Genomic DNA, 14,001 nt, shown 5'->3' with positions numbered 1-14,001 from the left:
GGGTTGCTAAGAATATTGGGGAAGAGACTGGACAACAGACGGGCGATCAGACAGCACGCTAGAAAGGAGAAATAAGATCGCGAGTGTGTGGAGGGGAGAGTCACGAACTGGAGGGGTCAGAGGAAGTGTCAGGTCACTCTCGAGGTTCGGGGAGCAGGTGGATTTACCTGGATGAAGACAGATCAGGAGGAGTGGGAAGTGGGTAAGAGGGGCGGGGTTTGGGGGAGGGGCGGGCCACAGCCGGTCGGATGCTGCAGGGATCCTCATGGCGGGACTGACCCTGCGGCAGGAGCCCAAGACCTCGCTGGTGCAGCGATTCGGCCAGCCGCCTGCTTAGAGAGTTCATTCTCTGCCACGTGAGTGAGGGGTCTAACCCCTCCAGACCATCCAAGCCTGCATGTCTGCCAGCGAACCCGTTTATTTGCTGGTCAGTGGACAGATAGAAACCAGTGACGTTTTCCCTACTTGGTGTTAGGTGTGGGTTTTGACTTGTTAAGTCATCAGTGCATCTTTTCACAGGTGTTATCTATTCCAGGTAGTATTTCAGTGAGCCCGTGAGGGCAGGCAGGCAGGCAGGAGAGGGAAAGAACTGAAGTGGTGGGAAAAGACCCCATGAACCAGGCGAGAGCAAGCCCACTTGGGAGTTTAAGGGCCTGTGTCCCAGGAAAAGCACTGGAAGAAAAATGAGATTAAAACCGGGGAGATTATTGCAAATAGAAACTGAACTGGGAACTGGAATTTCCAGGAGACTGACAAGCCAATGACAGTGGATAAAAAGTCCCACCAGAAAGTCACCAGAAGGCAAGTTCAGCCAGCAACATCATGGCGACCGCGTTTTTACTTACGGGAGCCTTACTGGTAAGTTTCAAGGCCTGGCTGATGGAAATGGGATAAGTGTTTGCCATAAATTACCCGGGTCTTGGTCGGGGCAAAGCCGCGGGTGTGGGCAGCGCCTCTGCTTGTTGCCGCAGTGCCGCAGCCTTTACAGGGCTGGCCATGGGTCTCCTGTGAAATCCCAGAGCTCTGCTGAAGGCCCCGACGGGCAGAGTAATCTGAGGTTGCACAGTGAGCTTGTGGCGAGCCTACAAAGGAATGCTGTATTCTAGAACTTTCATTAAGTATGCTTCAGGAATTTTACATAGAATTAGCCATTTATTTGTAGTGCTCATATATGGTATTGATTTCTTTTCAATAGTTTATTTTTTATTGTATTTTCCATTACTATTTATGCTTCTTAAATCCTCTTCCACCTCCATCCAGCCCCCTCCCTACACAATCAACACAGTTGTCCGTGTCCGTGAGTTCTTTTTCTCTTTGCTCAGTCCATCCCTCCAGTTCCCCCCAGAGCCGTCAGCCTGCTCTCCACCTAGCGGTCTGGCTCCGTTTTGCTTGTTAGTTCAGTTCATTCATTAGATTCCACATGAGTGACATCATATGGTACTTGTCTTTCTCTGACTGGCTTATTTCACTTAGCATAATGTTCTTCAGATTATTCATGCTGTCGCAAAGGGTAAAATCTTTTCTACAGCCAAATAGTATTCTATTGTGTAAATGGACCTACGCTGTTTTATCCACGCAGCTACTGATGGGCATTTGGGCTGCTTCCAAATCTTGGCTATCGTAAGTAATGCTGCAATGAACAGGGGGTGCTTGTATTCATATGGCATTTAAAAGAGCAAGGCAATATTTAAGATAACTTAGTCTGTTGGAAGACTGTAAGATATTTTTAAAAGATTTTATTTATTTATTTTTAAACAGAGAAGAAGGGAGAAAGAGAGGGAGAGAAACATCAATGTGTGGTTACCTTTCACATTCCCCCTACTGAAGATGACCTGGCCCGCAACCCAGGCACATGCCTTGACTGGGAACTGAACCAGCGACCCTTTGGTCTGCAGGCTGGTGCTCAGTCCACTGAGCCACACCAACCAGGGCTGAGTATGGTTTTAAAAAATATCTATGAGTTAATTATAGTATTTAGAAAAAATCTCCATTGGAATTAATATTTGCAAGAGGATACATTTTTCAACTTTAATATTGCCTATTTCTTAGAAAATATGTGATTTTCTAGAATATGTGTTATATACATAAGCTCTTGCGATTTCTGCAAATTCTAACAGTGTCTTAGTTTTCTGATTTTATAATTGTAGGAAAGGCCTTCCCTACACACTGGGCACATTTTTCTGTATTCTCAGTGAAAACTGGAAAAATAAAACTGGGAAAAGACACCAGAAAAAGAAGGGGAGGAGTCACTGACATCACTTAGTGCCTCCGCTGACTTTGACAGTTGTGGGTCAAAGGCACAAACCGGGTGGGCGGGCCGTGTGTGTGTGGGGGGTGAAGGCGAGTGTGGCAGGTGGCAGGGTGTTACGGTTTTCCTGTCGACAGCACAGAAGGAAGGGGGAGAAATAGTTTTCGAGCACACGTGTCTCAGGCACCGCCAGGCGGGTATTTTTGGCTCCATGTATGCTCAGGGAGGTCGGTGTCGCAGTTAGGGAGGAGTCGAGCCAGCCCTGAAACGTGACCCGTGTCACCACAAAGGCTACACACAGAACCTCGTGCAGATTTGATTCTCTGTGGCAATGGAACGTCCGAGGGGGACACTGTGTCTGGGAGAAGTTTGGTGATGGCTTCTTCGCTTCGTAGTCTGGCGTGACTCTAGGGACACACAGCTTTCCTAGTGCGACGGGGGTGATATTACCGGGAATTGCAGCAGCCGGCTTACCTATCTGAGGCAAGGAGGTCATGGTTACCCCCAGGTATCTTCAGATGGCCAATAGGTGTGAGTGTCCATGTGGTGAGGCATGTAAATTACTAATTTGGATTTGACTTGGCTTGTCTGGCCAAATAATGATAATAATAGTAATGATAAAATCTTGCTAATTACAAGGCTGATTGATGTCAGCCACTGGGTTGGAAAATCACAATTCTTCACGCAGTTTTCAGCTCAGAGCTAGTTCACTGACCCAGAGCCCACTGAACAGAGATTCTTCTGAAAGGACCTTCCAGAACCACAAGCACACACAGCGAACATCTCTCTGATCCATTTGCTAAGGAATGCACAGCTACTCACCCAGGTGACCTATGCTCTGGAGGCAGCAGGGTGTCTAGATTCTTTGAAAATGCTGGCATGTGACTTCTGAGCTGACGCTGCTCCTAGGTGAGCCGACACCCCACCAGGGTTCTCCAGGTAGAGAAGAAGGCACAGAGGTGTCACATAGAGTTTGGGCATGAAAGTTACTCCTGCGGTGGTTCTAGCATGTGCCTGGTGTAGGGAAATAGGGACGCATACACTGGCTCCGTCACTGGCAGAAGTCACTCACTGGTTTTGCTGGCCCGTGAAGTCACAGCCAATCAGGGGGGCCAAATGGAAAACATTCCATCCTTTCAGAAAGTAAAGTCTGAAGTATAATCACCTTTTGGCAGGAATTTCAAGATATTTTTCTAATCTTCAAAGGCTGAAAGGACGTAGGAGTAGTGGTTGCCAATGTGTCCCCTTTTAATTTATCTGTTAGCTGCTCACCCCCTTCCCTGGCCCCAGTGGAAGAATTCTGGGAGGTGGTGGCGGGGGCCTTAAACCGTCCAGTCGTAGTGCTAGTCCCCAGCTGCTACACCGGGCCCGGTATTTCCCTTGAAACAGAACACCACGCCTCTGGCATTTGGGACGTACTGTGTACCATGTTCTTCTCAATTCCGGTAAGGAGGGTTAACATCAATTTATATTTACATGGGAAGGGAGGCAAGAGACACTTACACTTTTGATTTGGGCTGTGTTAATTCTCCCTGATTTACGTCATGACAGAGTTCACAGGGACCTCTGTCATCTTGGTATGTCCTGTAGAACATCTTGTTGGTCAGCTATCACACGGACAGCATCACACTCATCGGATGAGGTGGCGGGAGGTTGCAGGCGTGACCAAAGTCTGGGGGAGGCGCGTGCATTCCGGAGGGTGGGGCGGTGAATTGCACAGAGATTCTGGGCGAGCCGGGCCAGTGAAGGCTGTAGCTTGGAGGATCGTCCCTACTTACCACCGATAGAGTGACAGGATGCACCATACTTGACAGTAACGCTCGGTCCCCCTTGTTGAGTGACTTGGAAGATTGTCACGTGTGAGTGGGGCCCAGGGAAGGAGAAGAATCTACAACAGGTTTTGTGTCCTAGAATGTCTGGTGGTGCTGGGGATTTCTGTGGCAGAAAAGGATGTTTTTTTCACCTGTGCCGATTCCCAATGGACGTGGCACAGGTTTCTAGAATTCCAGGGTGTGGTCTCTTCCGTTGTAGAGAACTAATCCCCACTTCAAAAGTAGCTTCTGGAATATTGCTGGGCTTTGGTGAAGACTAAATGCCTGTGAGATACCAAATGTAATGGCAACTTCTTACCATGATCTCGGACCTATAACCACCGTCACTAATTGCTCTGGGATATCTGGCCTATCCTCGAATTATTCCAAGTCCACCGGGATATGGAGATGTTCTGTTTCTGCATGAGACCCATGATCAGCTAACAGAGAGGGAAACAGTGAGTCCAGCTCCCAGACCACAAGCCGACCGGCGCCTTGGTGCAGCCGTCAGGGAACTCGGGCGCCAACAGGGAACTCAGACCCCGGAGAAGGGAAGTTGCGCTGGAAGGTCACTCTGCGTGAATGAAGAAGTGGCATGAGGTGCGGACACCTGGCAAGTGGCTAGTGACTTGGCTGGTTTGTCAGGGGCCTTGAAGGATTAACATTGGAAGCTCAGCATCCGGGATATCTGGGAAATTGGATGGTCTTGGATTGTGGACGGAAATGCTTACCAGATGCAGGTTTCTGTGCCCTGTGTCCATGTCCAACAGAGGGCCTCTCTCAGGGAGAGAGGTCAACAACTCGTCCCGTGAGAGCAGCCGGCCTCGAACTTGGCTGTGCCAGAGCTGGTGTGGTGCCTCCCTGGTATGGATGCCTGTGGGGGCTCCTCCTTACCAAAGTTCACCTAGGAACTGCCAGGGCAGCAGGACCAGGGACACGCTGCCCCTTGTTTGTAGCGCTGTCTTTCAGGGACTCCGCCCAGCCACTTCACGGCAGGTTGGCTGTTCGGCCTTCCATCACCGAGGGGGTGGCGATTCATCCTTCTGAGAACATGTATTTCTCTTGCCTGCGCACCGTGCCCCGTACGCTCAGCCTTCCCGGGGTTTACAGTGCCTGACCTACTGCCGTGGGTATTATATACAGCAAGGTCTCCGACAAAGCAACACACCAAGACATGTGGAGGTGGGCCCAGGCCACAGAATCTGATCTCCTGACCGAGAAGTAGGCGGGTGGAGGGGTCTGTGGCAGGCTCGGGGAAGACACTGGCCTGTGGGTGGAACCGTGACGGAGCGGATGGCTGTCCTACGTGCTGTGAGCCAGTGGCCGACACGTACTGGTGCTTTTCCATTCACCGGAGCACATCGCTTTGGGAACTAAAACGGTGGCAGCCAGATTGGCTCCTCTCGGTCTCCCTTGGGGTGACCTGCTTGTGGAATTGCCATCCTGTGCTTGCCGTCACGGACATTTCTGGGTTCCTGGACTCCTCCTATCAGAGGACACGGATGAGGGTTCCACTGAACCTGAGGGTAAGAGTGAGTAGTACCACGTGGGCACTTCCAGCTCCGCACGCCACGGGCTGTCAGGTCCAGAAAGGAGTCAGCGTGACGTCGTCGGCCACGGTGGCCGACTCAGGTGCCTGTGGGGCCGTGGCTGGTGCTGTGCAGCGAGTGCAGAGAAGCTGAGCTTCGCCGGGGCGTCTCCTGGCGGGTGAGCCCCGGGATGGTGGCGATGGAGCAACTGCAGCCTCCGCGGCTTGACGAGCACAGCGGTGCCATTTGCCGACGCTAGTGTATCACTGACCACCATTCAGGGGGTGTGTGTTGACTTTCTGTTTCCCTTTAGAATGTAAACTCCACAATGCTAGAGATTTCTGTTTTGGTCATTTATGTATCCTAAGTGAGTAGCACATAGTAGGGGGGAGGTAAATACACACACGCACACACATATACATATATGTATATTTCTTTCTCTGGAGTTTTGCTCTATCCTTTCATTTGGGCCATGTTTCTTCGTCTCCTGTTTTGGCAGCCTCCCTGTGTGTGTTTCTGTGTATTAGGTAGAGCTGCTTTGACTCCCTGTCTTGGAAGCATGCCCTAATGTAGTAGGTGTCCTGTAGGGTCCAGTGGCACAGCCTCCTCTATCACCCAGGCTGGGTACTCGGGGTGTGCCCTCTGTGTGGGCTGAGTACTCCCTCCTCTTATGGTTGGAACTTGGTTGCTGTTGGCAGGTCAATGGCGGGGTTTACCCAGGCCAGTCATCTGCAAGGAGTGGCGGTGGCCACTGACCACCACCCTCTGACCACCATGGAAGATGCGCTCTGTAGCCCCCCGCCCCCACAGAGCAGGACTTCAGGAGGCCTCTGGTGGCCACCGAATTTGCTCCTTGAGTGTGTTGCTTGTGGGGATGGTTGGTGGTGGTGCTTTGATGTGGTCTGATGCGGTTTCAATAAATATTTTTGAATATATGAATAAATAATAATGTGGCTGCTAAAAATTGAGAGGAACAGAAGAATTGGAAGGTAGAATGAGTATATAAAACCATAAGTGTATAAAATTCCTTATATTTCACATATGCAAATTAATATATCATCTCAAAATTTGATAAATCAAACAATGCAAGCATGTTATGTAAAGTATAATAGTGAGCGTCAGAACAAGTAAAGTAGACACTATTATCAGTGGGTGATTGTGGGGAATATAACTGGGGTGAAAGACTATTTTTGTTTATTTTAAATTAATTTTATAAAAATAAGTAAATCTGTTAACAAATCAAACCATTTTATAAATTTGTATTCACATCGATTTTTCTGAATGACAGGCTTTCACTGCTATGCTTGGGTATAACCTAAAGCTTCTCTCTGGAATGGAGGCTTAGCTGTGGTGTTACTGTGCCACCATTTATAGTGAAATCCGCAGTCAGTGTTTGCACATTTATGGAAATACTACTCTGCACTGATTCAAGGAACGCGCTGTAGCTGCCTCCTGACATTTGTAATTTTCTGCTTTACGTGGTGAATGATTGGTTCCCAAGGTGAGTGCACTTTTCCCCAAACACACACACATCTCACTCAAGTACCTTATGGTGTGTGCCATTGACACCTGGTAGGGTGCGACCTCACGCAGGTTCGACACCCCTGTCAGCTTGGATTTCGCAGGCTCTGAGGCCCGGCCTGGCCCAGCCCCGCCCCTTCCTGCCCCTTCCCGGCCTGGCACTGGCCCCACTGCCTTGGGGGCCCCCCACCCCACTCCCTCCACAAGCTCCGCTGCACACAAGCTCCCAGGTGTGGCGCCTGCCAAGCCCGTTTCCAGTAACTTGAATGTGTAACTTTGGAAACTGAGGCAGGGGGACTGGGTGAGAAGTTGTGTACATCTACGACTTCCTTCTTTCTTGGTTTACTCCCACACTTGATTTGAGAACGTTTTCTGGTGAGTATTTAGGAGAGAGCATGGGAGAGCATTTAAAAAAAAATCCTTACTTGATTGAATATTTTCATTCTCTCTTCTCTCATGAGCGATCATTTGCGTGTGTATAGAATTACAGGCTTTGGACTATGTGAGGACTCCTTGTCCTCAGGGTTCGGCTGATGAGCCGAAAGCCTTCAAGGTTCCTCTCCTCACCCGCACCCCTCGCAGACTCGGGGATCTTTACCATTCACTAAGTAAAATCTCATATTTTCCTCCCACTCATTTGGCCAGGCTCTTGGGCACCAGTTACACTTCGAGGCTGTTGTCCGTCAGTTCTGATGACATTGCCCACGTGCCTCCCCCTTACACGAGGGAAAGTCTCTTGCTTCCCTTTCACATTTCGTGGGTTTGCCGTCTTCACACATTTCTTCTGTAATTCAGGGGTGCACCCGGGGACCCGGTGGCGTGTCCTGGAGGGGTGCGCCAGAAGCTGATCTCAGGCAGGAGAGCGGGACCCGTGCACACGGGAAGCCCAGATGGGAACGGGAGGGGGGCCCAGCACGGGAGCCTCCCAGGTTCCAGGGGCCCCCCTGGGTGCTGCCGCTGCCCTTCCTGCGACCTTTGGGCGACTCCACCTGTGGGGTGAGCTACTCTGACCTGTGTGTCTCTGGCAACTCCAAACGGAGTCCAACATCAGTGAGAGTGTTTTACTGAAATGGAAGAGGCAGTTACTGATTTGGGCTACGTTTTCCAGAGACAGCAGAATTTGGTTAAAATTCTCTGGACCCTTTGATTTGCAGCCACCGCGGGGGAATCCCTCCCTCACCCACAACGTGGCCGGCGTCTCAGAGAAGAGGTGAGGGATTTAAGGAGCCTCGCGTGGCTTTCATTCATAACTTCGAGGGTTTAAATCCTAGAGCAGTGTATTGAGGACGCAGAAATCAGCATTCTCAGTGCCTTGAAATACAGCATGGGTTATTGGAGGTAATTTAGTCGTATTTCCGCCCAAAGACTGAGCTAGGATTAGTATTTTTCTCAAAGTTTTCTAAGGAAAGAAGTGGAAGGTTCCAATAATACAAGTTCATATACACACTTGGAAGAAAATATTGCCATTATAAACATAGGAAGTTCTGTTTTTACCACATCGAAACTAAGCAGATTTGCAGAAGAATGTCTAAATCATTAAACATATGAACTTTCATGTTAAATGCCGATTTTATAATTATATAAGCCTTTGGTAGTTTACAGAAATTAATATATCTTTAGTATGTACATAATATAAAACTATCATCATCAAAATTATATACATTATGGGATGGATACTTTATTTAGTGAGTTACTTGGTTTACTGAAAGCAGTGCCAGAAAAAAAAAACCCCTAAGAATATTCATTCTTAGTGAATAGTTAATTTTCTAAACTTTTTCAATTTTTCAGCAATGTTTGCTATCTACAGGGCACAAGACTATGCACAGACTATTACTGCCAGAGCTGAATGTTGGTAATCATGTTGAGTGTATTTTTAATAGCTGAAAACTATAACCATAAAAAGTTTAGAACACATAGAAATTTTGACTATTTCCAGATTGACACCACCACTAGCAGAGACGCCACTTTAAGATCACGACCCCGACTCGCACGTTCCTTTGTTTTCTGGTCGACATGCCCTGAGGGGATTCAGGCAGACCCCGTGTTTTATGGGGGGGTCGGCCTGTTACAAATCGGGGGTGCAGGGAAGAAGAATGATGATATCAACTCTGTAAATCTCTTTCACCATGCGCACTGCTGAATCCAAGATAAACACTCCAAGTTCTATTTTTCATCTCCGGACGTCGGTGGCACAACATCGATCCCTGGCTGCCCCCCAGTCTCCCGCCACATCCGTTCGCCAGGGGCGGAGCCCTGCCGCGCTAGGGGCGGAGCCCTGCCGCGCTAGGGGCGGAGCCCTGCCGCGCTAGGGGCGGAGCCCTGCCGCGCTAGGGGCGGGAGGGACAGGTGGGGAGAAACACACCCGCACTGAGTGTTCTCCACCTGCAGAGCTTGTGTGGAAGGGGAGGGCGCCTGGGGCCACGGGGACACAAAAACGCTCTAGCCGCTGTGTGACTAGGGAAAATTCTTAAATCAGAGTATTGGATCTCACTAGGAGGTCATTGGCATTTTTCAGGAGAAAACAAAATTTACTTTTAGAACACTAAACCCTGACCAACTTGGTAAGGACCTGAATTCCGTTTCCCTCTGACTGCGTTTTCACACATTTTACTGTGTTTCTACGTTCACCCAGAGGTGAAATTTAGAATTAATATCTCCCCAGGGAGTAGAATTTGTGTTTTCACCACGAGGCGGCCATCCTTAGCTTTAGCAATGCTCCTGCACTGATGTCTGTGTTATGCGGACACGATGACCGTCTTCTGGGATAATCTTCACAGTGAGACCCGTCCCATCCTCCCGCTCTCACCTTCAGGGTCTGATGCGTCTTCCCCCAAGTCTATTAACACTGATTTTTGAAAAATTAAGTCTCATAATTTTATGCTTCTTTTGTAATTTTTGTCCTGAATAGTGGAGGTTTCTCTTCCCTTCCTTTCTTGACTTTTAAGGATAATTAAATGTTTTTTTCCTCAACTTTTAAAAATAATGCTGACTTAAAAGTTATCAAATCTGCTTCTATAATATAAGTGGTTCCATCTTTTTTTAAAAACATTTAAAAAAAAATTTAATTCTTGGAGACTTCTGCCAAGATGGAGGCATAGGTGTCAACACTGTGCCTTCTCCCACAACCAAGTTTGAACACAACAAAGGTTTGGAGAACTAGGACACACCCAAAGACCAGAAAACGGAATTATACGGAAGTCCGACAGCTACGAACCATTCAACGGACGGTAAGAGAGGCGGAGCCAGCAGCAGAGCAGGGTCAGGCAGGACAGATCCCCCGACCTAGGTGCGCAGGCAGCCCGGAATCAGTCGGGGTGCAGGGCAGACTGACCAAGGTTGCACATTCGCGCACAGTGAGATGGACCACACAGGCCCCAGGGGACGAACCCAGTGGTGGAGGGCTGACAGCGGTGGCACACTCGAATGCAGTGGAACGAGACACATGGGCCTGGTGACGGTGGTGGCTACGGTGCCGGTGGGGGTCGCGGCAGCAGTTGGCAGAGGGAAGCCATTGTCCCTCTTTGACCCCGCCCCCACATACAGCGTCACAACCCAGCGACTTAGTTGCCCTGCTCTGGTGAAAACCTAGGGCTCCGATCCTGCTACTTAACAGGCACAAACAGCCCAAAAGATGGCGCGAGAAGAACTCAAAGTCCCAGAGCCAATAACTCTAAGCGACCAACAGATTGCCAGCCTCTCAGAAGCCCAATTTAAGACACTATTTATCAGGATGCTCACAGTATTGGTAGATTACAGTTATAAATTAGAGGAACATATGAAGGCTAAACTAATTGAAATGAAGGGAGATGTCCAGGAAACCAATAGTGATGGAAAGGAAACTGGGACTCAAATCAATGGAATGGACCAGAAGGAAGAACAAAACATCCAACCAGAAAGGAATGAAGAAATGAGAATTCAAAAAAATGAGGAGAGGCTTAGGAACCTCCAGGACATCTTTAAACGTTCCAACATCCGGATTATAGGGGTACCAGAAGGGGGAAAGAAACAGCCACGAGTGGAAAACTTATTTGAACAAATAATAAAGGAGAACTTCCCCAGTCTGGCAAAGGAAATAGACTTCCAGGAAATCCAGGAAGCTCAGAGAGTGCCAAAGAAGTTGGACCCAAGAAGGAACACACCAAGGCACATCATAATTACATTAGCCAAGACCAAAATGAAGGAGAGAATCCTAGAAGCAGCAAGGGATAAGGGGACAGTCACCTACAAAGGAGTACCCATCAGACTGTCAGCGGATTTCTCAAAAGAGACCTTACAGGCAAGAAGGGGCTGGAAAGAAGTATTCCAAGTCATGAAATCCAAAGACCTACAGCCAAGATTGCTTTATCCAGCAAAACTTTCATTTAGAATGGAAGGACAGATAAAGTGCTTCTCAGATAAGGTCAAGTTCAAGGAGTTCATCATCACCAAGCCCTTATTATATGAAATGCTAAAGGGACTTATATAAGAAAAAGAAGATGAAAAATATGAACAGTGAAAGGACAGCAAACACACAGTTATTAACAACCACACCTAAAACAAAAGCAAACCAAGAGGACAGCTAGATCAGGAGTGGAACCATAGAAATGAAGAACACATGGAGGGTTAGAAACAGGGGAGTGGGAGGAGGAGAAGGGGGGAGAAGGCACAGAAAATAGCATAGATGGTAGGTAGAAAATAGATAGGGGGAGGGCAAGAATAGTGGGGGAAATATAGAATCTAAGGAAATTGAGACACGTGGTTATAAACTAAGGTGGGGAGAATAGTGGGGGAGGGAGTGTGCGGGTGGAGGGGAATGAAGGGGGGGAATAGAACAACTGTAATGGTATAATCAATAAAATATATTAAAAAAATTTAATTCTTGTTCAAGTACAGTTTTCTGTCTTATATTCCCAGCCCTGCCCACCCTGTGCCCAGTGCTCCCCACCTCCCTCCCATTTCCGCCCCCACCCTTAGTTATTGTCCATGTGTCCTTTATACTTGTTCATGTGAGTCCATCCCTTTTTCCCCCATGATTCTCTCCCCTCTCCACCCTGTTAGCCTGTTCCGTATTTGAGTGTCACTGGTCATATTTTGCTTGCTTGTTTCTTTTGTTGTTTAGATTCCTGTTAAAGGTGAGATCATATGGTATTTGTCTTTCACCACCTGGCTTATTTTGCTCAGCATAATGCTTTCCAGTTCCATCCATAATGTTGCAAAGGGTAGTAGTTCCTTCTTCCTGGTTCCATCTTAAATGATATAAAAATCTAAAGTTGATTTTTTATAGTTTCCTTGCAGATAATACTGTGGTGTTAGAAAATGTTGACTTCATTCATTTCCTTACCCATTAAGAGCTTATGGCTGCTGTGCATTTTGACTTGTTTTCAACAATATATTCTTATTTTATTTTTCAAAGTTTATTTAGATATTTATACATTTTTCTGAGGTGAAATTTATATACAGATATTTATATCAAAAATTTTTTTGCTAGTCTTGTCATTTTATTTCCTGATGGTGACTTTAAAAGAGCAAAATTACTTTGTCTTTTATGGTCTGATTTTGTTTCCTAGCTAAGAAACTTGGTCTTGTCCTGTTTTCTTTTAGGAGTTTTATACTTACAGCTTTTATGTTAAATCTATAATACATTTAAAGTTAATTTTCATGCATGGTAGGGTAAAGGTCAAATTTTATTTTCGACATATAAATAATCAGTTGGCCCAGTATCATTTGCTGGGAATATTTTCCTTAATGCACTGAATTATCTTGAAAACACCATAGAAAAACTAGTTGACCATATATATGCAATGAATTTCTGAACTTTCTATTATGTTCAGTTAATCTGTAGAACTATTTTTATGCAGTCTCGATATTGCTATAGTATTATTGTAAGTTTTGAAATAAGATAATAAAATCCCCACAACTTAATTCTTCCTTTACAAATGTGTATAGGCTATTTTAGATCTTTTGCATTTTTCTATAAATTCAAGAGCCAGCTTTTTATATGAATAAGTGTGATAAACTGGCATATTTTCTTAAATTTACACAGCAAATTGAAGAGAAATTTTGTCTTAATAATTATTAGTGTTCAGAACTGTGAGCATGATATACCTCTTCCATTACTTATATCATCTTTAATATCCTAAGATTTTTATTTTTATTTTTTAAAGATTTTATTTATTTATTTTTAGAGTGAGAGGAAGGGAGGGAGAAAGAGGAAGAGAAACATCAATGTGTGGTTGCCTCTTGTACACCCCAAACGGGGGATCTGGCCTGCAACCCCAGGCATGTGCCCTGACTGGGAATTGAACTGGGGACCCTTTGGTTTGCAGGCCTGTGCTCAATCTACTGAGCTGCACCAGTCAGTGTCTTTACGATATTTTAAAATTGTGCAGTACTTGAATATAATTTTGTTAGGTCTACCCCAATACATGTCATATGTTTTGATGTTATAATTAATGGTATTTTAAACTGAGAACAGACACTACACTTGATCTTAGCCAAAAGGCCAAGAAGCAATAGTTAATGGTATTTTAAAATTTCAATTAATTTAACTTAGGCTTTATTTAGGTCCATTTTATCTAAGGTTCTTCTTATCCCCTGCGGGTCTATTTCTGGGCTTTCCATTCTGTTCTTTTTTTGATCACTGTGTTTGTCCTATACCAACACCACACTGAGATGATTACTACAGGTTTATATTAAGTCTTGAAAATCATTGTGAGTATTGTGAGTCTTGCAATGATTTTTTTTTATTTTAATTTTTTGTCCTCACCTGAGGATGCTTTCCTTCATTGCTCCTAGAGAGAGAGGAAGGGAGAGAGAGAAACATTGGTTGGCTGCCTCCCACATGCGCTGGGATCTGGGATGGAAACTGCGACCCCGGCATGTGCCCCGACCCTTCAGCTGCGGGGCGGCACTC

At 46.5% G+C, this 14,001-nt stretch overlaps 1 pseudogene; it reads right to left on the bottom strand.

The window, feature by feature from the left end:
- Positions 1 to 13,494: 13,494 nt before the first annotated feature.
- LOC118999771 (uncharacterized) lies at positions 13,495 to 13,602 on the bottom strand (annotated as a pseudogene).
- Positions 13,603 to 14,001: the final 399 nt, after the last annotated feature.

The sequence above is a fragment of the Sturnira hondurensis genome, unplaced genomic scaffold (assembly GCF_014824575.4).
Source record: "Sturnira hondurensis isolate 20B ecotype Veracruz unplaced genomic scaffold, ASM1482457v3 Scaffold0015262, whole genome shotgun sequence".
NCBI lineage: Eukaryota > Metazoa > Chordata > Mammalia > Chiroptera > Phyllostomidae > Sturnira > Sturnira hondurensis.
Note: the sequence above shows the minus strand (reverse complement) of the source record. Positions and strands in the feature narration are given on the sequence as shown.